Source organism: Bos indicus x Bos taurus, chromosome 8 (assembly GCF_003369695.1).
Source record: "Bos indicus x Bos taurus breed Angus x Brahman F1 hybrid chromosome 8, Bos_hybrid_MaternalHap_v2.0, whole genome shotgun sequence".
Taxonomy (NCBI): Eukaryota; Metazoa; Chordata; class Mammalia; order Artiodactyla; family Bovidae; genus Bos; species Bos indicus x Bos taurus.
The window spans coordinates 89,168,782-89,193,507 of record NC_040083.1 but is presented as its reverse complement, the minus strand read 5'-3'; the positions used below and the strand labels follow the sequence as shown (position 1 = coordinate 89,193,507).

The 24,726-nt window shown below is 43.1% G+C and overlaps 1 long non-coding RNA gene across 1 annotated transcript; it reads right to left on the bottom strand.

Moving 5' to 3' along the window:
* Positions 1–11,346: 11,346 nt before the first annotated feature.
* On the bottom strand, positions 11,347–24,455 carry LOC113897581. Its single transcript, XR_003512362.1, has 2 exons — positions 24,371–24,455; positions 11,347–11,375 (listed from the first exon to the last, which is right to left on the bottom strand). It is a non-coding gene; the product is annotated as an uncharacterized LOC113897581 (long non-coding RNA).
* Positions 24,456–24,726: the final 271 nt, after the last annotated feature.

Sequence of the window (24,726 nt, the reverse complement as noted above, 5' to 3'; positions counted from 1 at the left end):
AACATGACATGAAATAGCTGTAGATATTGAAAAATTAATTCCTCTTAAATGAAGGGTTATCTTCTTAGCTAGTCCTCAGCTGATTAGGAACATCAAAGCAGAAACCAGAAAAATTCTGTGGGTTTTCCATTGTTAGACTTGCCTACTGTTCTCAGTGGCGTTCTCTGGGCTTTTGGTAAACACAGAGTGGCTTTTGACCTGCTTTTATGTTACAAATAGAAATGTATATTTAGGAGACGGTGCAAAGGAAAACCCCAATGTGACGATTTTCTCTCACAGACACTCTTGGATAGTCACTGCCACACTCTGTCACCCATGCGTGTATGGGTGTGTTTGTGCATGAGTGTGTCCCTGAGCAGATGCATATGTGTCTAACTCAGCTTAACAGCGGTTGCCCCTGGCTCTTGTCTCTGTAGTTTCACAAAGTGCATTGCTTCCACAGTGGCACTAGTGGGGTTTTTTTGGTTTTTTTTTTTTGGCCACACTACACCACTCCAGTACTCCTGCCTGGAAAATCCCATGGATGGAGGAGCCTGGAAGGCTGCAGTCCATGGGGTCGCTCAGGGTCGGACACAACTGAGCGACTTCCCTTTCACTTTTCACTTTCATGCATTGGAGAAGGAAATGGCAACCCACTCCAGTGTTCTTGCCTGGAGAATCCCAGGGATGGGGGAGCCTGGTGGGCTGCCATCTATGGGGTCACACAGAGTCAGACAGGACTGAAGCGACTTAACACATGGCTTGTAGAACCTTAGTTCCCGGACCAGGGACTGAACCCAGGCCACAGCAGTGAAACCATTGAATCCTAACTACTGGACCACCAGGGAATTCCCTGTCTGATGTTTAATTTTAACTATCAACTTGGCTAGGCCATGGCATATCGATGTTTGGCCCAACATCTGCTGTAAAGGTAGTTTTAGATGTAATTAACATTTAGATCAGTAGACTTTGAGAAAAGCGGATAAGTCTCCATAAGGTGGGAGAAGGAGTTGGACACGACTGAGTGACTTCACTTTCACTTTTCACTTTCATGCATTGGAGAAGGAAATGGCAACCCACTCCAATGTTCTTGCCTGGAGAATCCCAGGGATGGGGGAGCCTGATGGGCTGCTGTCTATGGGGTCACACAGAGTCAGACACGACTGAAGCGACTTAGCAGTAGCAGCAACATTTAGATCAGTAGACTTTGAGAAAAGCGGATAAGTCTCCATAAGGTGGGTAGGCCTCATCCAATCCGTCAAAAACCTGAAGAGAAAAAACCTTGAAATCCCCAAGAAAAAGGGGATTCTGACCCTACATGGACTTTGGACTCAAGCTGAAATATCAGCTCTTCTCTGGGTTTTCAGCCTGCTAACTTGCACCATAGAGTGGGACTTGAAAGCCTCCACAAATCACATTAGTCAATTCTTAAAAATAAGTCCCTTATCTATTTGTCTGTCTCTCTTGGTTCTGTTTCTCAGGAGAACCCAGACTAAAACTCCAGATAATGAGCTCATGGTACCTTTCTTGTGGATGGAATCCAAGCAGTGCCACCATCAGTGATGTTCTTGTGAACATCATGGTGTATCTTCTCAACCCCAGACCCGTACACTGAGACACAGTCCTTGCTCTCCAGGTGCCCCCAGTCAGAAAAGGAACTATCAGAGATACTGGGAAGCTGAGAGGAGGCAGACAAAACCCATTGTTCAGTGAGGTGGTCAGAGAATGTTTCTGGTGGGAGAAAAAAAGCTTGGAAAGAGATCTCTAGAGAAATGAAATGCCGTCTGGTTCTTTTGGAAAAATGGGTGTCAGAATGATGGTGGAAAGGGCTGCTGGTCTTGGTGCTTGGGAACAAGGGCTGAATTCTGCCTCAGCTGATCTGCACTGGTAAGAGCTTATTATTTCTGCATTGCAGTGGTTCCTCGCATCAGAAGCCCCTGCAGGACTTTAAAATGCATAGTGAGTTTCTCGGTGGGTCTGAAAAAGGCATAATAATTGCATTTCTCAGGTGATGTTGATGCTAATGGCCCTTGGGCTACACTTTGAGAATTCATCTTATTGAGATAAGTAAGGATCCCTCACTTCTAGATTGAGGGTTGGGTGAACCATTGCATATGCTGATCTATAGGATCATTTAACCATCAACTTTGCCCAGATCAAAAGAAAATCACTCAAGGAAAGATGAGGTACTTTTTTAAAACTTCTTATTTTATATTGAAGTGTAGCCAATTAGGTGGCTCACTTGGTAAAGATTCTGCCTGCAATGCAGGGGACGCAGGCTCGGTCGCTGAGTCAAAAAGATCCCCTGGAGAAGGAAATGGCAACCCACTCCAGTATTCTTGCCTGGAAAATCCCATGGACAGAAGAGCCTGGCAGGCTCCTCTCCATGGGGTCACAAGAGTCAGACACAATTTAGTGACTAAACCACTATTGCAAATTGACAGTGTTGTGACAGTTTCAGTAAAGGGACTCAGCCACACATACACATGTATCCATTTTCCCTCAGTGAGGTGCTTTAGTGCCAGCCTTTCACTGGAGGAGCAGGAGGTCACAGGTGAGCCCCTCCTCCCCCAACTTCTTCACAACCTCACCCACCCAGCTTCCTGGGTTACTCAGGAAAGGAATCTGGGTTGGAAAGTGGACTCAAACTCAATTTCTGCCCTTCTCTCAGGATGATTTTCAATTTTTTCAATCCAGCAGTCCCTGGAAAATTCTGTCCCTATAGGTGTGGCCAGCAGGATGCTGAGGAATGAAGGATGAATGGTTCTCATCTCAGTCATGACCACTTTTCTGTTACCTTATAACTGGATCTGGCTTTTTCTGGAAGCTGGTGCAGTGGGGAGATGGCATGTTGAGAGACCTGCTCTGTTCAGTCTGTCTCAGTGTCAACATAAGGGTCCCTCTGCCTCTGGCTGCCTTGATCGGCCCTCTGTTAAGACCTCATGTTCTCCCAGACCAGAGTGGTCGTGGGCTATCCATCAACCAGCTTGCCTTCCCTCCAGCTTGTGAGTGAAATCCCGCAATTAAAACCCATTTCCCTGTTCCCACAGAAGAATGCAAGATGCCTTTGCTTCTCAGAGCAGAGCCTTGTCCATTGACTACTTAGTGACAATTATTTAAAATTAAAATGGATACATGTATATGATGGATTGGGCTTTCCCAGTGGCTCAGCGGTAAAGAATCTGCCTGCAATGCAGGAGATGCAGGAGATGAGGGTTCAATCACTGGGTCGGAAGATCCCCTGGAGGAGGGCAGGGAAATCCACTCCAGTATTCTTGCTTGGAAAATCCCATGGACAGAGAAGCCCGGAGGGTTATGGTCCATAGAGTTGCAAAGAGTCAGACACGATTGAAGCAACTAAGCACTCACAAACATACAATGGATTATTACTCAGCCATTTAAAAGAATGAAATAATGCCATTTGCAGTAACATGGACGGACCTAGAGATTGTCATACTGAGTGAAGTAAGTCAGGCAGAGGAGAAATATTGTGTGACATCCCTTTTATGCAAAAACTAAAAACAAATGATATAAATGAACTTATTTACAAAACAGAATTAGATTCACAGGCTTAGAGAACAAACTTACGATTGCCAGAGGGAAGGACAGGGGGAAGGGATAGTTAGGAGTTTGGGATGGACATGTACACACTGCTCTATTTAAAATGGATAACCAGCAAGGACCTACTGTACAGAATAAGAAACTTTGTTCAGTGTTAAGTGGCAGCCTGGAGGGGAGGGGAGTTTGGGGGAGAATGGATATATGTATATGGTTGGCTGAGTCCCTTTGCTGTCCACCTGAAACACACAACATTGTTAATTGGCTATACTCCAATCTAAAATAAAACATTTTAAAAATAAATAAAATGAACCTGAAAATCTGCTTCCCGAGACCATCAAATCCAAATTTGGGGGGCCAGAGCCTCCTCACCTGCATTTAAGAGAAACTCTGGTCCCTTAGGCAAGCTGAAGTTTACGAGATTGCCTTGTCTTTAGGGACCGGATAGGCTTCAGAGCAGGGAGGCGTCCTCTCTGCCTTGCCCACCACTCTGTACTAGGCTGTCTTCACCCTTCAGCCAACACATTCACTGCTACTCCAAGAGTGGGTTTCTTAGACCATTGCAGAGAAGGTGGGGAGTGGGGAGGCAGAAAAGCTCCCAGGCAATCTCAACCAGAGACCAAGTAGAGGGGCCACTAAGAAAAGCCAGCCCCCCAGGCAGTTGGGACAGTGGCGTGTTCGCCGATGTGATGCTCTCACGGGGGTCAGAAGTGTGGTCCTGCAGGGCACTGATAATCTTCTCCGCTGTGATGTGCCTGCCTCATCCTCCAGACTGAATTTGAAAACTCCCGGAGGGAACAGAGTTCTCTACAGATTTCTCACCTGTGTGCATGCATGAGCCCTCCGTGAACACCGACAGACCCCTGGGTAGTGGTGGTGGTTTAGTCCTAGGTCATGTCCGACTCCTACGACCCCATGGACTGGGGCTCGCCAGGTTCCTCTGTCCATGGAATTCTCCAGGCAAGAATACTGGAGCAGGTTGCCATTTCCTTCTCCAGGGGATCTTCCTGACCCAGGAATCTAACCCAAGTCTCCTGCATTACAGGCAGATTCTTTACAGACTGAGCTACAAGGGAGACTCTGGGGAGGCCTGCCAAACAAGGATTGCCACCCTGTATGTGAGAACGCTTAACCGCCCCTGGGGATTCCAGGTGGGCTGGATCCCAGGACTCTGAGCTGGTTTGGGAGCAGGAGCGGAGGCTCTGTAGCACATTTTGATTCAGAACCTTTTTGGGCCTGTCCAGTGGCTCTCCTGGGAGGCAGCCTAAACTCATCGGGTCCCACAAGTATCTCCCTCCACAGGTGCCTGGCACATCCCAGCCCAATCCTCAGTGGAAAGCTCACTAAAGTGACTTCAAGGCTGCCCAAGTTCTGCAGCCAAGGAAATGCCAAGCCTGGGACTCCCAAAACTGGTCACAGAGGTGGGAGAGGAGGTATTGGGGCTGCTTTAGGATTGGCATCAGGCAGGTCAGCTCCAGCTCTCCCCTACTCGACTCTTCCAAGGGACCCCCACAAATTCACAGCACTGTGCCCCCAGGGCAGCATGCAGCCAACGGGCAGGAGGCTTTCTTGCAGAGCACAGAGCTGCCCCATCAGTGATGTGGGCTTCTGGACCACCCCCATGATGGCCCTGGCAGCACCATCACAGGAGCACCTGTATATTGGGGGATGTTCTAGAATCAGGATGCCACTTTGAAACTCCAGAAACTCTGTGTCAGTGGTTCTCAGCTGAATGTGATTTCCCCCCCACCCCACACCCCAGGAAACATTTGGCTGTGCCTGGAAGATATTTTTGGTTGTCACATCTGGGAGGAAGACGTGCTATTGGCATCTAATGGGTAGAGGCCCGACTTCCTACAGTGCACAGAACAGTCTCCACAGGAAAGAATTTTCTGGCCCAAAATGCCAAAGGTGGTTATGTGGCAGCCTGGATAGGAGGGGAGTTTGGGAGAGAATGGATACATGTTTATGTATGGCTGAGTCTCTATGCTGTCCACCTGAAACTATCAGAGCATTGTTAACTGGCTACACCCCAATACATAATTTTAAAAATAGGTTTTAAAAATTAATACAGAAAGCAAGAAATCCTGCTCTATATGCTTTTTTAGAACCTTAATTTGTTTTTCAGTGATTTAGTTAAATAGGTCTCCTACTTATAGCCTTATGTCTCCAAGTGGTGTGTGTGTTCCCCACGCTCACCCACCTCCTCATCCCACCCTACCTTGGCTGATGGATGGAGCCCTAGACCTGCATTGATCCCACCTGGCTCCAGGTGGTTTGTGATTGTGTCCTAGTTTGAGTCTTTCCCAAAGCGACAAAGTTTCATTACATTAGTTCATTTGGAGACAGCTGCAGGAAGCACTTACTCAGGGAGAGGGGAGGAGGATTGATGAAGTGTGTGCCACAGTTCTGTGGGCACCTGGGGCTCAGTCCTGCTGGGAACACTCCAGAGATGTGCAATTGCCCCATGGAGCAAGAAAGACAGAAGTCCTCAGTCCAGGCTCCTCTTTGGTGAGGGGTGACCTTGGGCATTGGTTCCCCAGCCTTTCCTGACATTGGAGTCTGGGCCTGCTTGGAGGTGGTCTATGAGAGGGGCATGCAGCCTCTGGAGTAGGCAAGGGCCAAGGACAAGGCTCTCACTTTTGCTAATCCCCCTGACCTCCCCCAGCAAACATGAACATCACACTGTAACCATCTCCATTTCTCCATAAACTCCTGAACAGCAGTGATCGTGTCTTCCAGCTTTGTGTTCCCAGAACTGGAGGCCTGGTACCCTCAAGAGATAACTGATACAAGAAGGAAGGAACTGAATACCGACAACACCCAAGTGGCTGATGAAGGGATCGGTTACTTCGTTTCCACTGACCCTGTCTGGTTTGTCAACATAATAAGAAATACACTGTGGGAGCCAGCTTTCCAACCAACCTTGGTAAAATTGTCGTATTTGAAAATTCACTCTGTGCTCAGTATTGATCCATAGACACAAAGAGAAAATGGGTATAACTTGATCCCTGCCAAAGGAGATCAGCATCTAACTGAGAAGACTCACACCCACAACTACTGGACTGAATAGCAGCAGCTCTGGTGAATGTGTTCTGTAGGTGCACCTGCCTGAACTTGACCAGAGATAAGCTGCACATAACTAACTAGGGGAGAAAATCAAAGTCATAGGGATTTATAAGATTTTGAACCATCATCCCACCATCTCCAAGTTTTTCCTCCAAAATTTTGTTGTGAAATGTTTCAAATAAACTGAAAAACCAAAAGAATATTGCAGTAAAAGGCAATATGCATGCCATCTAGATCTTACGATGCCCATTTGACCCTACTTGCTTTATCACATATCCATCCATCTCGCCACCTGTCTACCCTCCAGCCAGCCACCCATCCCTACCTTCTACCTTTCATGACCAAGTTAACAGGTTGTAACTTCATGTTGCGTTTATTCAGGGAAGACAGAGTCTAGACAGAACAAGCAACACAAATACGCAAAAAGAGTTAAGACTGAAGAAAGCAAACCATTCATAAGAAGGCTTCCCTGTAGCCAGATGGTAAGAGATTTAAAGTTATAGATTGTTTATAACTGTGGCCAAGCCACAATTCTCATTTCAACATCCTGGGAGTTGGTAACACCAGTGAGTACATCTTAGGTAATTTAGTCATAGCAGAATGTTGTTTCAGGACTTAAGAGAAAGGGTTAGACTTATGCGGGTTGATGGGTCTCTTTGTGCAATGGTCTCCTCAGCAGAGCCTGCAGTCTGTGGTTCTGACCATTAGGAGATGGTGCCCAAGAAAATCATGCTAAAAATTATGAGTGTGGGCTTTAGTTGCTGGAAATTTACTGCTTAATATTTTGGAAATTCAACTTTCCATTTCCGTAGGTATTATTCAGCATATATCATGGAACTCAATAAGATGAATAAGATTAGGTCACAGTTACAGGCATTTCTGAGCCCTTACACTTAAGGAAGCTTATGGATAGTTAGAAATTGTTGACATAATCAAAGGTTTGAGAATGGAAAGAAATGACTGAGACACAACAAAAGAAATATTAAAAAGAAAAAGAAATAGGAAAGGACAAATAGGCCACAAGACTATTTGAAAATAGTCTTTTGAAAATAAAACTATTTTGAAAGTAATAAATGTAGACAGAGAAATAAATAAATAAAAATTGAGAGAAACTGATTAAAAACCATAAAAATGAAAGCAACAATATCAAAAATATGAAAGCAATAATATCAAAAATATGAAAGAGCAGAACACAGAAATAACATGCTAACTATAAGCACTGCATGCATATCAAGAACCAAGCACAAGGTTGAACATGTTTTGTTATTCATTATTACAGCAGCTAGGAGTTTAACAGAGTAATTTGTGTTTGTTTTGGTTGCAAGAACACAAAAGAGAGACTGAAGGATGGCTAATGATGATGATTGCTGCAGGAAGAGGTGAGAATCCAGAATCATAACCTGAAAAGTTCTCTCTCCTATCTTGAGCATGTGAGCATCTCCTTGACTTCCACCACTACTGGAATCAGAGGAAGCGAAGTCCAAGCCCGCACTTGCCCCATTGCTTCACATATGGTCAGCACAAATTTGTTCTTATCAGCCTCCCAGGAGACAAATATATTGCAACACTCAAGAAATATGCATCAGTTGATGCTTCCAGGTGCACTAAAACCCATCATGCATATATTCCACTCCCCAAAAAGTGAAGAGATATTAACTAAGGTCACATCTCCCTCCCCTGCACCTGGCCTCCTTGGAAAGAGCCTTCTCTAGGGACTGTCTCCCTCTCTTCCTACTAGATGGTTGTCAAATATTGTAACAACTTCCACAGAATAGGACAGAGTAAATGTAACCCAGGTGCAAGCTGTTAGAGTGAACTTCCAGGCTTCGGTGAAGATTATTCTTAAACCAAAATTTTTCTGTTTTACCAATGAGTTTCAAAAACTTGTGCAAATTTACGAAAACAACTTACTATGATAATCGTCATTACCTGGCACTTCATATAACTAGCTTATATAAACACTTAAATAGGACAAGCCTCATTCATTATACAAGAATATCGATCACAGTAAGTACATTACAATACTTAAAACCGAAGGAACTTTTTGGCCAACCCAATACTTAGCATGGACGATTTACTAATTTAGGGATTGCATTGAAGATGCCTCTTCAGTTGAATAGAAAAGTAGATGTGACATAGAGTTACCAAAAATAAAAATGGGACTCTCAAAACAATATAGTCCCCTCTTGCAATATGAAGAGGGCCAGACCCCTAATAGATTCAAAGGTATTTGGGGTTCTCGTCTTCTTTAAAAGACACTGACCAGTGGACATTTCACTGTTTCAATCTCTTGAACACATAGCTTGGAGAACTCTGGAATGCAGTGAGGGCTGAATCAAGGAAGAGGCTCTGGCCAGAAGAAGCCGGATGGTGGACAGGATTCCTCTCCAGCTCCCTTTCCCCTCTGCACTGGACGCACACAGTGGGCAGCTAGGCTTCCATGGGTCCCAGGGAGGGCCTGGCACCCAGCAGACTGTTTCTCTGAGAATGGGGCTATGACAGTTGCCAGAAATAGCCTACATGCATGCTAGGTCATTTTATTCATTTTATTCATGTCCAACCATAGCCTGCCAGGCTCCCCTGTCCATGGGATTGTCCTGGCAAGAAAACTGGAGTGGGTTGCCATGCCCTCCTCTAGAGGATCTTCCCAACTCAGAAATGGAACTCATATCTCTTATGTCTCCTGCACTGGCAGGCGTGTTCTTTACCACTAGCGCCACCTGGGAAGCCCAGAAACACCTCGTGTGTGTTAGTCGCTCAGTCGTGTCCAACTCTGGTGATTCCCATGAACAGGCTCCTCTGTCCATGGAGTTCTCCAGGCAAGAATACTGGAGAGGGTATCCATGCCCTTCTCCAGGGTATCTTCCCTCAATCCCAGGGATTGAACCTGGGTCTCCTGCATTGTAGGAAGATTCTTTACCATTTGAGCTACAAGGGAAGCCCTGTACACCCTGAAGGGTTCTATAACACTGTGACACCCTGTTGAGGGGGCGGCTCTTAATCAGAATAATTCCCTATGTGAATTCCTCCAAAAGCTCCTGCCACACACAGGATAAAAATGCAAATTCCTTTCCTGGTTGGTAATGACTGGCCCCTCAGAGGCAGCCTAATCATGTCTTAATCCCTGGAACCTATGAATATGTTACTGCATGTGGTTGCACGTGGAATTAAGGACCACATCTCTCAGCAGAAAAACAGATATCCTGCAAGGTGACTCGGGATGTTATTTTCTTCTGTCTAAATCCATCAGACGGGCCCCCTGTGAGTTCAGACTCAGGCCCTCCAGGGTATCTGGGCCCACTCTCCCTTGGAGTACTGAATGGAACAGGCAGTCTGCATCCAGGTGACCCCCTTGTTCTCAGAGGTCAAAAATCTCCTGAAGGCCTCCTGACATATCACAGTCTCTCCTTTCATTCTATTTCCAGGTCTCTGTTCTTGCGCTGCGAGCTCAGATCTATACAGCCCGTCACTAGGAACTGTCTCTTCAGGAAGAGACAAGTGTCCTTTGTAGTCCACCTTCTGCAAAGGAGTTAGGAAGAAAAGACTACTCAGAAATTCTCCTGATGCAGGACATGTTTGCATTTTTCAGAGACAGAGAAAGCTGCCTCAAGGAAGGAGAATAACCACATGAACAAACACACAGGTTAAATCGAACATTAGCTTTTTATTTAACAAACCCAAGCATTGAAAATGTCCTTGCTTTGAAGATCATCCTTGAAAAGTGTCCAGAATGGGAAATCCTGACCTCCTGATGTAATTTACATTCATGTTCTTCATTTCTGCTGATGGCCTTGTTCTTATCCATCATTTCAAAGTGCCTGAAAACTTAAAGAAAAAGTAAAGAAAAGTAGCTGTATTCATTGTGTCAGAAAACAGTCTTAAGCACTTCATAGTTATCATTTTTAACATTGTCAAAGCATTTCTCCCAACTACGTCTTTAACCATTCCTCCTGCACTGCAGTCACAGCCAGAGAGGCTTCAAGACGGCAAGTGTAGGAAGATCCTGATCTCACCTCCTACCGTGGTTACAAAAAACCTACAAATACATAGGAAATAATTCCCTCGGAAAGAGACCTAAAACCCAGAGCCTCCACAGCAAAGGGTAAAAGGATAGCATCTATATGGGTAAAAGAGGCAGAGATACAGGCTTGCCAAGGAAAAACCCAGATCCCAGCTACAGTGATCCACAATCGGGAGAGATCACAAAGGTATGGGTCATTTCCCCGAAGACTAAGGGATCTGAGCTTCACATCTGATACTCCAACCTCTAGATCCTGTATAGGAGAGATGAGCCCCTAAAACACCTGGCTTTGAAAACCAACAAGGAATATGCCCAGGAAAACTATAGAACTATAGGGAATGGAGAACCCACTCTTAAAAGGATCATGTGCAAAATTCACTCAATCTCAAAAATAGCTCAGAAACACCAGATTTAAAAGCATATGGGCCATAGGTGAAGGAGACCCACTTACTAATCTTGAAGCATCTGCTGGAAAGGAAGGAATAAGTTGCAAGACTTCGTAGGGGCTGAGTCACTCCTCCAAGACTGTGAGAGATAATATACCTAATATTGCTGTTGTTGATGTTGTTCAGTTGTCGGGTCATGTGTGACTCTTTGCCATCCCATGGACTGCAGCATGCCAGGCCTCCCTGTCTTTACCACCTCCTGGAGTTTGTCCAAGTTCATGCTCATTGCATCAGTGATGCCATCCAGCATTCTCATTCTCTGATGCCCTCTTCTCCTTCTGCCAACGATTTTTCCCAAGTAGCTAATACACAGAAATAAACAGAGAAGACAGAAATAAAATAAAATGAGAAGACAGAAGAATATGTTCCAATCAAAAAAACAAAACAAAGCTTCAGGAAAAGAACTAACTCAAACAGAGATAAGCAAGCTATCTGGTAAAATATTCAAAATAATGGTCATAAGAATGCTCACAGAACTTGGGAGAAGAATGGATGAACTTCAACAAAAAGATAGAAAATACAAGAAATTACCAAACAGAAGTTACAACTAAACTGAAAAACACACTAAAGGGGTGCAACAGCAGACTGGATATGGTAGAAAAATGAATCAGTGAGATGGAAGACAAAGCAATGGAACTCACCCAGTCAGAGCAGCAAGGGTTCAGGATGGGGAACACGTGTATACCTGTGGCAGATTGATGTTGATATATGGCAAAACCAATACAATATTGTAAAGTTAAAAAATAAAATAAAATAAAAAAGAACTTTAAAAAGTGAAAATATCTTAAAGGACCTTTGGAACAACATCAGGTAGATGTTGTGTTGTAAGGTTCCAGATGGAGAAGGAAATGGCAACACGGTCCATTATTCATTCTTGCCTGGAGAATCCAATGGACAAAGGAGCCTGGCAGGCTGCAGCCCATAGGGTCACACAGAGTCAGACATGCCTGAAGCAACTTAGCACAAGGTCCCAGAAGAAAAGAAAGGGAAAGGGCCAGAAAAATTATTTGGAGAAATAGTGGCTGAAAATTTCCCTAATTTGGTAAAGAAAATAGGCATCCAAGTCTAGAAAGCTCAGAAAATACCAAATAAGATGAGCATTGTAATTAAAAAAGATAAAAGTTAAAGAAAGACTTTTAAGAGTAGCAGGAGAAAAACAATTTGTTAAATATAAGGCAAACACCCAAAATCAGCAGAAATTTTTACAAACCAAAAGGGAATAGTATGCCATATTCAGTGCTGAAAAGAAGAAAAATTTGAAACCAAGAATTCTCTATTGAGCTAGGCTTTCATTCAGAATTGAAGAAGAGATCAAGAGTTTCCCAGATAAGTAAAAGTTAAAAAAAAAAAAGTTTATCAGCATTAAACTAACCCTGCAAAAAATATTGAAGGGATTTTTTTAAGCTGAAAGAAATGGCACTAATTAATAATAAGAAAACAATATTAAAGTAAAAATCTCAATGGAAAAGACAATATATAACATATATTATAGTACAGTTCAGTTCAGTTCAGTCACTCAGTTGTGTCCGACTCTTTGTGACCCCATGAATCACAGCACACCAGGCCTTCCTGTCCATCACCAACTCTGGAGTTCACTCAAACTCAAGTCCATCGAGTCGGTGATGCCATCCAGCCATCTCATCCTCTGTCGTCCTCTTCTCCTCCTGCCCCCAATCCCTCCCAGCATCAGTCTTTTCCAATGAGTCAACTCTTCGCATGAGGTGGCCAAAGTACTGGAGTTTCCGCTTTAGCATCATTCCTTCCAAAGAAATCCCAGGGCTGATCTCCTTCAGAATGGACTGGTTGGATCTCCTTGCAGTCCAAGGGACTCTCAAGAGTCTTCTCCAACACCACAGATCAAAAGCATCAATTCTTCAGTGCTCAGCTTTCTTCACAGTCCAACTCTCACATCCATACACGACCACTGGAAAAACCATAGCCTTGACTAGACGAACCTTTGTTGGCAAAGTAATGTCTTTGCTTTTCAATATGCTATCTAGGTTGGTCATAACTTTCCCTCCAAGGAGTAAGAGTCTTTGAATTTCATGGCTGCAGTTACCATCTGCAGTGATTTTGGATATACAGTAAGTCCCCTAAATACAAACCATCAAGTTGCAAACTTTCAAAGATGCAAACATGCATGCCATCAGAGTCAGGTGTGAGTGAAATTGCAATTTGCCCTCCATTTCATATTGCTGAAAATCCTTCAGCTCTATCATCTCCCAACTCCTCTCCCTCCTCCAGTCAGTAACAATTCTTGCCTGTTTACACAATGCCAACCCCTGAATGGCAGCTGCTAAGACCATTCCCATAGAAAAGAAATGCAAAAAAGCAAAATGGCTGTCTGGGGAGGCCTTACAAATAGCTGTGAAAAGAAGAGAAGTGAAAAGCAAAGGAGAAAAGGAAAGATATAAACATCTGAATACAGAGTTCCAAAGAATAGCAAGAAGAGATAAGAAAGCCTTCTTCAGTGATCAATGCAAAGAAATAGAGGAAAACAACAGAATGGGAAAGGGATCTCTTCAAGAAAATCAGAGATACCAAAGGAATATTTCATGCAAAGATGAGCTCAATAAAGGACAGAAATGGTATGGACCTAACAGAAGCAGAAGATATTAAGAAGAGATGGCAAGAATACACAGAAGAACTGTACAAAAGAGATCTTCATGACCCAGATAATCACAATGGCGTGATCACTGGCCTAGAGCCAGACATCCTGGAATGTGAAGTCAAGTGGGCCTTAGAAAGCATCACTACGAACAAAGCTAGTGGAGGTGATGGAATTCCGGTTGAGCTATTCCAAATCCTGAAAGATGATACTGTGAAAGTGCTGTACTCAATATGCCAACAAATTTAGAAAACTCAGCAGTGGCCACAGGACTGGAAAAGGTCCATTTTCATTCCAATCCCAAAGAAAGGCAATGCCAAAGAATGCTCAAACTACCGCACAATTGCACTCATCTCACATGCCAGTAAAGTAATGCTCAAAATTCTCCAAGTCAGGCTTCAGCAATATGTGAACCATGAACTTCCTGATGTTCAAGCTGGTTTTAGAAAAGGCAGAGGAACCAGAGATCAAATTGCCAACATCTGCTGGATCATGGAAAAAGCAAGAGAGTTCCAGAAAAACATCTATTTCTGCTTTATTGACTATGCCAAAGCCTTTGACTGCGTGGATCACAAAAACTGTGGAAAATTCTGAAAGAGATGGGAATACCAGACCACCTGATCTGCCTCTTGAGAAACCTGTATACAGGTCAGGAAGCAACAGTTAGAACTGGACATGGAACAACAGACTGGTTCCAAATAGGAAAAGGAGTTTGTCAAGGCTGTATATTGTCACCCTGTTTATTTAACTTATATGCAGACTACATCATGAGAAACGCTGGACTGGAAGAAACACAAGCTGGAATCAAGATTGCCGGGAGAAATATCAATAACCTCAGATATGCAGATGACACCACCCTTATGGCAGAAAGTAAAGAGGAACTAAAAAGCCTCTTGATGAAAGTGAAAGTGGAGAGTGAAAAACTTGGCTTAAAGCTCAACATTCAGAAAACGAAGATCATGGCATCCGGTTCCACCACTTCATGGGAAATAGATGGGGAAACAGTGGAAACAGTGTCAGACTTTATTTTTCTGGACTCCAAAATCATTGCAGATGGTGACTGCAGCCATGAAATTAAAAGACACTTACTCCTTGGAAGGAAAGTTATGACCAACCTAGATAGCATATTCAAAAGCAGAGACATTACTTTGCCAACAAAGGTTTGTCTAGTCAAGGCTATGGTTTTTCCTGTGGTCATGTATGGATGTGAGAGTTGGACTGTGAAGAAGGCTGAGCACCGAAGAATTGATGCTTTTGAACTGTGGTGTTGGAGAAGACTCTTGAGAGTCCCTTGGACTGCAAGGAGATCCAACCAGTCCATTCTGAAGGAGATCAGCCCTGGGATTTCTTTGGAAGGAATGATGTTAAAGCTGAAACTCTAGTACTTTGGCCACCTCCTGCGAAGAGTTGACTCATTGGAAAAAACTTTGATGCTGGGAGGGATTGGGGGCAAGAGGAGAAGGGGACGACAGAGGATGAGATGGCTGGATGGCATCACTGACTCGATGGACATGAGTCTGAGTGAACTCCAGGAGTTGGTGATGGATAGGGAGGCCTGGCGTGCTGCGACTCATGAGGTTGCAAAGAGTCGGACACGACTGAGCGACTGATCTGATCTGATCTGATCTGATACTGTACTATTGTACATTTAAAGATAATATACTTTAAGACTAAAAATGTTTTCTTTATTTTTTTGTGTTTGTTTTTTATGTATTATTTGTGTGAAAAGTATTTTAAACCCATTGTAGTAAAGTACTATATAGCCAATTGTGTTAGTTGGGTACCTAAGTTAACTTTGTTGGACTTAGGAATGAGCTTTTGGAATAGAATTCATTCATGTGTAGGGGACTTACTGTAAAATAAAGATAGTGGATCAAAAGTAGTAAATATTACTAAAATTATAATAATTAATCAAGGGATGCACAAAATAAAATGGGGTAAAATGTGTTACCAAAATTATAAACTGTGGAGCTGTGCTTAGTTGCTCAGTCATGTCCAACTCTTTGCAACCCCATGGACCATAGCCTGCCAGTTTCCTCTGTTTATGCAGATTCTCCAGGCAAGAATACTAGAGTGGGTTGCCATGCTGTCTTCCAGGGGATTTTCCCAACCCAGGGATGGAACCCAGGGCTCCTGCATTGCAAGGGAGTTCTTTGCAAAGCCACCAGGGAAGCCCAAGAATACTGGAGTGGGTTGCCATGCCCTCCTCCAGGAGATCTTCTCAACCCAGGGATGGAACCCAGGGCTCCTGCATTGCAAGGGAGTTCTTTGCAAAGCCACCGGGGAAGCCAAGAATACTGGAGTGGGTTGCCATGCCCTCCTCCAGGGGATCTTCCCAACCCAGGGATGGAACCCAGGGCTCCTGCATTGCAAGGGAGTTCTTTGCAAAGCCACCAGGGAAGCCCAAGAATACTGGAGTGGGTTGCCATGCCCTCCTCCAGGGGATCTTCCCAACCCAGGGATGGAACCCAGGGCTCCTGCATTGCAAGGGAGTTCTTTGCAAAGCCACCAGGGAAGCCCAAGAATACTGGAGTGGGTTGCCATGCCCTCCTCCAGGGGATCTTCCCAACCCAGGGATGGAACCCAGGGCTCCTGCATCTCAAGGGAGTTCTTTACCATCTGAGCCACCAGGGAAGCCCAAGAATACTGGAGTGGGTAGGCTATCCCTTCTCCAGGGGATCTTCCTGATCCAGGAATTGAACTGGGGTCTTCTGCATTTTAGGAGGATTCCTTACAAGCTGAGCTATGTGGGAAGCCCAAAATATGGTGGGGTAGAGTAAAAGGATAAAGTTTTGGAATGTTGCTACCAATTAAAACAGGCTACTATTTATATAGGATGTTATATGTGAACTTCATAGAAACCACAAAGAAAAAAGCTTATAGTAAATAAAAGAAAATGAGAAAAAAATGCAACACTAAAGAAAACCACCAATACATGAGGTAAGAGAGAAAGAGAAGAAGAAAGTTACAGAGATAAACTACATAAACAGCCACAAAACAACTAACAAATTGTCAATAAGTATGGACATACACTAATTAAATGTAAAATGCTAAATTCACCAATCAAAACATAGAGCAACTGAATGGATAACAAAACAAGACACATCTATATGCTGCCTACAAGCCACTTCAGAGAAAGTACATAAAGAATGAAAAGGATGGAAAAAGATATTCCATACAAATGGAAATGATATCTGGAGCAGCTATACTCATAGCAGACAAAATAAACTTTAAAACAGAGAGTGTAATAAAAAGACAAAGCAAAATATTGCACAATGATAAAGGGATCAATCCTGTACGAAGATACACTTTTATAATTTATAAATGTACATGCACCAACAGAGGAGCACCAAGATATATAAAGCAAATGTTAACATTTTAAAGGGAAAATTGTAAACAACAAAATAATAGCAGAAAGAATAAAATAATAAAGTAAACAAAATAATAGTAAAAGTACTAATAGTAATAAGCACCCCCACTTAAATCATTGAATGGGCTTCCCATGTGGCTCAGATGGTAAGGAATCTGCCTGTACTGCAGATGGGTTTGATTCCTCAGTCAAAAAGATCTCCTGGAGAAGGGAATGGCAACCCACTCCAGTATTCTTGCCTGGAGAATTCCATGAACAGGCTACATACAGTCCATGGGGTTGCAAAGAGTTGGACACAACTGAGTGATTAACAGTAAATCAATAGATAGATCATCCAAACAGGAAATCAATAAAGAAACATCAGACTTAGACAATATATTAGATCAATAAACTTCGCATTTATAGATAGAACATTTCATCCAAAAGCAGCAGAATACACATTCTTCTCAAATGCATGTGAAACATTCTCTAGGATATGTGACATATTGGGTCACAAGAAAAGAGCCAATAAATTCAAGATTGAAATTGTATCAAGCACCTTCTCCAACTGCAATGGTATTAATGTAGAAATCAATCACAAGTGGGAAGAAACTCAAAGCCACGTAAACATGAAGATTAAACAACATGGTACTGAAAACCAAGGAGTCATTGAAGAAATTAAAGGAAAAATCAAAACATACTAGCAACAAAAAACTCCCACATATGCCAAAAGATAAGTTCATAGCAATCTACCTCAAGAAAAATCACAAATGAAAAATCTAACCTTACTTCTAAAGAAATTTTTTTAAATGAAGCCCAAAATTAGTAAAAGGAAGAAAATAGCAAAGATCAGAGCAGAAATTAATGAAATAGAAGCTACAAGGAAATAGAAAAGATAAAACTAAGAGCCAATTGTTAGAAAAGACAAAATCAACACACCTTTAGCTGGACTCAACAGGAAAATAAAAGAGATTTAAATAAATAAAATTAAAGATGAAAGAAATTTCAACTAATACATAGAAATACAGCATTTCATAAAAGACTGCTACAATCACTTATACATCAACAATTTAGGCAATCTAGAAGAAATGGATAAATTCCTAGAAACATATAGTCTTCCAAGACTGAGTCTTGGAGGAATAGAAAATCTGAGTAGACAGATTACTAGTAAGGAAATTGCGATTGTAATCAAAATCTCCCAACAACTGAAAGCCCAGGACTAGTTGGTCTCACTCATGAATTCTACAAAATATTCATAGAAGATACTACTTACCCTTCTCAAATTCTTATAAAAATGTGAAGGGAAGGGAAACCTTCCAAACACATTTTATAAAGCCAGCATTACCCTGTACTGGGCTTCCCTTGTGACTCAGCTGGTAAAGAATCCACCCGCAATGTGGGAGACCTGGGTTCGATCCCTGGGTTAGGAAGATCCCCTGAAGAAGGGAAAGGCTACCCACTCCACTATTCTGGCCTGGAGAATTCCAGGGACTGTATAGTCCAGAGGTCACAAAGAGTTGAATATGACTGAGTGATTTCCACTTTCAGCCCTATACCAAAATCAGACAAGGACACCACACACAAAAAAATAAAATTACAGCTCAATATTCTTAATTTGGGGCAGCTCCAAAATCACTGCAGATGGTGATTGCAGCCATAAAATTAAAAGACTCTTACTTCTTGGAAGGAAAGTTATGACAAACCTAAACAGCATATTAAAAAGCAGAGATACTACTTTGTCAACAAAGGTCCGTCTAGTCAAGGCTATGGTTTTTCCAGTGGTCATGTATGAATGTGAGAGTTGGACTGTGAAGAAAGCTGAGTGCCAAACAATTGATGCTTTTGAACTGTGGTGTTGGAGAAGACTCTTGAGAGTCCCTTGGACTGCAAGGAGATACAACCAGTCCATCCTATAGGAGATCAGTCCTGGGTATTCACTGGAAGGACAGATATTGAAGCTGAAACTCCAATACTTTGGCCGCCTCATTCGAAGAGTTGACTCATTGGAAAAGACTCTGATGCTGGGAGGGATTGGGGGCAGGAGGAGAAGGGGATGACAGAGGATGAGATGGCTGGATGGCATCACCGACTCTATGTACATGAGTTTAGGTGAACTCCGGGAGTTGGTGATAGACAGGGAGGCCTGGCATGCTGCGATTCATGGGGTCGCCAAGAGTCGGACACGACTGAGTGACCAAACTGAACTGAACTGAACTGATCCTTAATAAACACAGATGCAAAAATCCTCAACAAAATGGTAGCAAGCCAAATCCAACAATATATTAAAAAGGTCATACACCATATTCAACTGGGATTTATTCCAGGATGCAAGGATGTTCAACATCAACAAATCCATCAACATGACACATTAATGATTAATACATTATTAACAAAGTGAACAAATGCTGGGTCATATGGCAGTTCTATTTCCAGTTTTTTAAGGAATCTCCACACTGTTCTCCATAGTGGTTGTACTAGTTTGCATTCCCACCAACAGTGTAAGAGGGTTCCCTTTTCTCCACATCCTCTCCAGCATTTATTGCTTGTAGACTGTTGGATCGTAGTGAATGGCATTGAAACATGTATAATATCATATAAGAAACCAATCGCCAGTCTAGGTTCGATGCAGGATATAGGAAGCTTGGGGCTGGTGCACTGGGATAACCCAGAGGGATGGTATGGGGAGGGAGGTGGGAGGGGGTTCAGGATTAGGAACACGTGTACACCCGTGGCAGATTCATGTTGATGTATGGCAAAACCAATACAATATTGTAAAGTAATTAGCCTCTAATTAAAATATATAAATTTAAATTTTAAAAAATCAATAAACAGAAATCTGTGGCATTTCTACAGACTAATTACAAATTATCAGAAAAAGAAATTTTTAAAATCCCATTTACAATAGCATGAAAAAGAATAAATTACTTGGGAATAAATTTAACCAAGAAGGTGAAAAGCCTATACAACTGAAAACTAAGACACTTTTGAAAGAAACTGAAGAAGACACAAATAAATGGAAAGACATTCCATGTTCATGGATTAGAAGTATTAATATTGTTTAAATGTCCATAATATCTACAACAATCTGAAGGTTCAATGCAATCCTTATCAAAATCCCAATGGCATATTTCACAAAACTAGAACAAATACTCTAAAAATTTTATGGAACCACAAAAGATCATAAATATCCAAGACAATTTTAAGGAAGAACAGAGTTGGAGGTATCATACATCCTGATTTCAGAATATGCTAACATATATCAAGTATATGTTAGTATATATATATATATATACTATATATAATATATAGAGTAGCTATGGTAATCTGAACAGTATGCTGTGCTCAGTTGCAGTCATGTTGACTCTTTTGTGACCTCATGGACTGTAGCCTGCCAGGCCCCTCTGTCCATGGAATTTTCCAGACAAGAATACTGGAGTGGGTTGCCATTTCCTCCTCCAGAACAGTATAATACTGGCAAAAAATATATATATATATATAGAATAGCAGAACAGATCGAGAGCCTAGAAATAAACTCACACATATATGGAAAAATTATGGCAAAGGAAAGAACATACAATGAAAAAAGTATTCTCAACACCATTCTTCAATTAATGGTGTTGAATAAACTGGACAGTCACATGCAAAAACAAAACAAAACAAAACTAGATCACTATCTTACAATGTTAGACCTGAAAACATAAAATTCCTAAAAGAAAATATAGGCAGTAACTTCACTGTCATTGGTCTTAGTGACTTTTTTGTGTGTGGTCTGATTTCAAAGGCAAGGGAAACAAAAGCAAAAATAAGCAAATTGGACTATATCAAACTACAAAGCTTCTGGTCAGTGAAGGAAATAATCATCAAACTGAAAAGGCAACCCCTCTAAGGGGAGAAGATGCTTGCAAATCATGTATCTGATAAGATACTTGCAAATAATATGTCTGATATCCAAAATATATTTATAAACCTCATACTACTCAACAACAAAAAGAAACAACCCACTTAAAAAGGAAGTGTTTGGATAGGCATTTTTCCAAAGAACACATACAGATGGCCAGCAGGCACATGAAAAGATTTTCAACATCACCAGTTATTGGAGAAATGCAAATCAAAACACAATGAGATACTACCTCATACCTGTTAAAATGACTATTATGGAAAAGACAAGAAACAACAAATGTTGAAGAGGATGTGGAGAAAAAGGGACTCGCGCACAGGTGGTGGGAATATAAATCGATACAGCCACTATGAAGAACAGAAAGGAGGTTCTTCAAAAAATTAAGACTGCAACTGCCATATTATCCAGCTATTCCACTATTGGGTGTTTATTCAAAAAACATGAAAACACTAATTTGAAAAGATATCTATGTTCAATTACATCATTATTTACAACTGCCAAGAGATGGAAACATGGAAGCAACCCAAGTACTCATCAATGGATGAACTGATAAAGAAGATGTGGCACATATAGGTGTGCCTGCTGAGTGTGCCCAGTCAGTCAGTCATGTCCAACTCTTTCTGACCCCATGGACTGGAACCTATCAGGCTCCTCTGTCTGTGGGATTTTCCAGGCAAGACTACTGGAGTGGGTTGCCTCTAGGAGCTTCCAGACCTAGGGATTGAACCCATATCTCCTGTATCTCCTGCATTGGTAGGTAGATTCTTTATCATTGAGTCACCTAGAAAGTGTGTGTGTGTGTGTGTGTGTGTGTGTGTGTGTGTGTGTGTGTGTGTGTGTGTAGTATTACTCAACCATAAAATATGAAATGAAATTTTGTCATTTCCAACAACATGGATTGACCTAGAGGGTATTATGCCAAGTGAAATAAATCAGATGGAGAAAGATATCATTCACATAAAAAAGCTATAAACAAACAAACAAAATTAAACAAAACAAACTCATAGGTACAGAGAAAAGGTTAGTGGTGATCAGAGGGGAAGGGGGTTGAGGGGAGGGTGAAACCTTGGAGGGGGTCCACCTTATGGTGATGGATGGCACCTAGACTTGTGGCTATGACAACCCTACAGTGTACACAGGTGGCATATTATAATTCTGTGTACCTGAAACTGATATAGTGGGAGAGGGGAAGAAAGGCAGGAAGGAGGGAAAGAAGGGAGACAAGAAAGAAAAAAGTCATGGTCAGTAAAGGAATGCATTTTCAAGTCATTATGTTTAATGGAAAACATCTGGGGAAAAAAGATACATATATAACTGAAGCACTTTGCTGAAACTAACACAACTACGACTATAGTTCAATTTTTTAAAAAGGGACAAACTACTGATGTGTGGAACAACATAAAATGAATCTCAAAACAGCATGTCAAATAAAAGAGGCCAAGCCGAAGTAACAAAAACAAAAGCAAAAATCATTATTATGAAGAATGGATTTCCCCAGATCACCAACCTAGGGGTTCACCCACCTCCCTCCCACGGTCCTGTTTCGGAAACTCCTGACGGGTCTGTGAACCACTGCAAGACTGATAGCTGCAGGAGGCAGTGGCCCTGGCTCCCACACACCCTGCCCACCACAGCTGGCCACATCCTGCCCTGACTCAGGCCATTCTGATCTCAGTTCCTGGAAGCCAACTGAACCTGAGTAGAGAGACAGTCTCCTTTTCTCTGCCCCAAAGGGGGCCATTGATGAGGATCTGGAGACCCCCCTGCCCCTTCCTGGGAGCCACCAGGGTCCTGTCACCAGATTCTGCACACCTGAGCCTGATCTGTGGTGGGCTTCTCCACCTGTCGCCTGGCTAAGCCCTTCCCCTTAATGTGGGACCTACAGTTCCCTGTGACGTACTTGCCTATAAGCCACCTCAGAGCCAAAGTTTTTACCCCAATGAGGCCACCTGAGTCCTGGCTCATCACATTGCTGCCAGGCTTATGGGGGCTCTTGAGGCCCTCATAGTCCTGCTCTAGGCACCCAGCCCACATCCCACAGCAAGCTGACCTCTGCCCAGCATCCCAGTCCTCGTTTCTGCCACACTCTGCAGTGCTCCATGTGCCCTTTGCCCTGTCTGGATCCCAAGGTCCTCAGTTGCTCAGAAACCTGTATCGGGGCTTTATCACTGTCCATAGGCTTCTTGCCACCAGCTATCATTTTGGAGCTATTATTAGAGTGAAAACTTCCTTGGATATTTAATTAAAGAAGTAGCTATACAAGTAACTTGCCTCCATGTCACAGGAGCACTGATTAGACCCTGGCCTTGGCCATATTCAGCTAAGACTCTCAGGATCCCAGGGTATGGCAGGCTACTGGGCACCCCATCTCCCTAATTGCACACCCAGTCTCCCCTAACTGAAATGCCAGGTATGCCCAAAGCCGCAGCTCCTCTCTTCCCACTGCATTGTTAACAACCACCCAGTCCTTGCCCTGTGGTCACTCTCAAAGCCTGTCTTTTCATCTACTGCTTACACTTTATTTCTTAGAGTAAAAGACAATTTTCAAACGCCCATTTATCATGTTTGCCTTCAGCTCTCCCTGTCATTTTGCTGTGATTCAGATTCAGGTTTGATTAAATAAAGTTTCGGCAGAGACTCAACTGGTGGTGGGAAGTGCGGAAGTTGTTGGGGACTTGACCGAGGAGCAATGATAGTAATGGACAATGAACTCCTACCTGGGGGAAGAAGGGTAAAGACATGTGGGAGATGAATGCAGAAATCCTGTAGGAAGGGAGCCGTGGAGGATGTGCAGGAGAGTGAGGGGAGCCCTTGGAGAGACAGTGAGAACACCAGGAATATAGGACTGTAGAGGCCTGACTGGAAGGTGCCAGACTCAGACCAACCCAAGCAAGGACCAAGGATCAGCTCTACATCGGAGAGATTGAGCTGTGGGCTCAGGTGAGCCAGATCCAGCAGGTGGAGCAGCTCCTCAGCCCTGGCTGTGCAGGGCACCAGCTGCACACCAGCAGCTGGCTCTGCTGGCCTGGCATGTGGCTGGATCTGGGGAGTGTGAAATCTCTGGTGATGCTAATGTGCAGTGTGTGTGTGTGTGTGTGTGTGTGTGTGTGTGTGTGCGTGCGTGTGTGTGTGTGTGTGTGACTCAGTCACATCCAACTCTTTGCAAGCCCATGGACTTTAGTCCACCAGGCTCCTCTGACGCAGGGAGACAGGGAACTGCTGCTGTTGCTCAGAGTTCCTCCCACCTCAGTGCCTCAGAAAACGCCTGCAGGTCTGTTAAAATGCATGTTCTGGTGCAGGAGGAACAGTGGGCCTCAGTACCTGCATTTCTGATGAGCTCCTGGGCAACACCAAACCCAACATCATGCTTCCACAAAGAAAGTGGGCTCTTTAACAAGATTTTCTTCTGTCCAATTGCTTACACCCGCAAGCAAGAACTCACCTCAAAGTGTCCTCGATGTTCAGGTGCTAAGTCACGTCTGACTCTTTCTGACCACATGGACTGCAGCACACCAGGCTTCCCTGTCCTTCACCATCTCCAGGAGCTTTCTCAAATTCATGTCCATTGAGTCAGTGATGTCATTCCACTACCTAATCCTCTGTTTGCCCCCTCTCCTCCTGCCTTCGATCTTTCCCAGGATCAGGGTTTTTTTTCAATGAGTTGGCTCTTTGCATCAGGTGACCAAAGTATTGGAGCTTCAGCTCCAGCATCAGTCCTTTCAATGAATATTCAAGGTTCATTTCCTCTAGGATTGACAGGTTTGCAGTGCCTGGATGTTAACAAATAACATATGTATT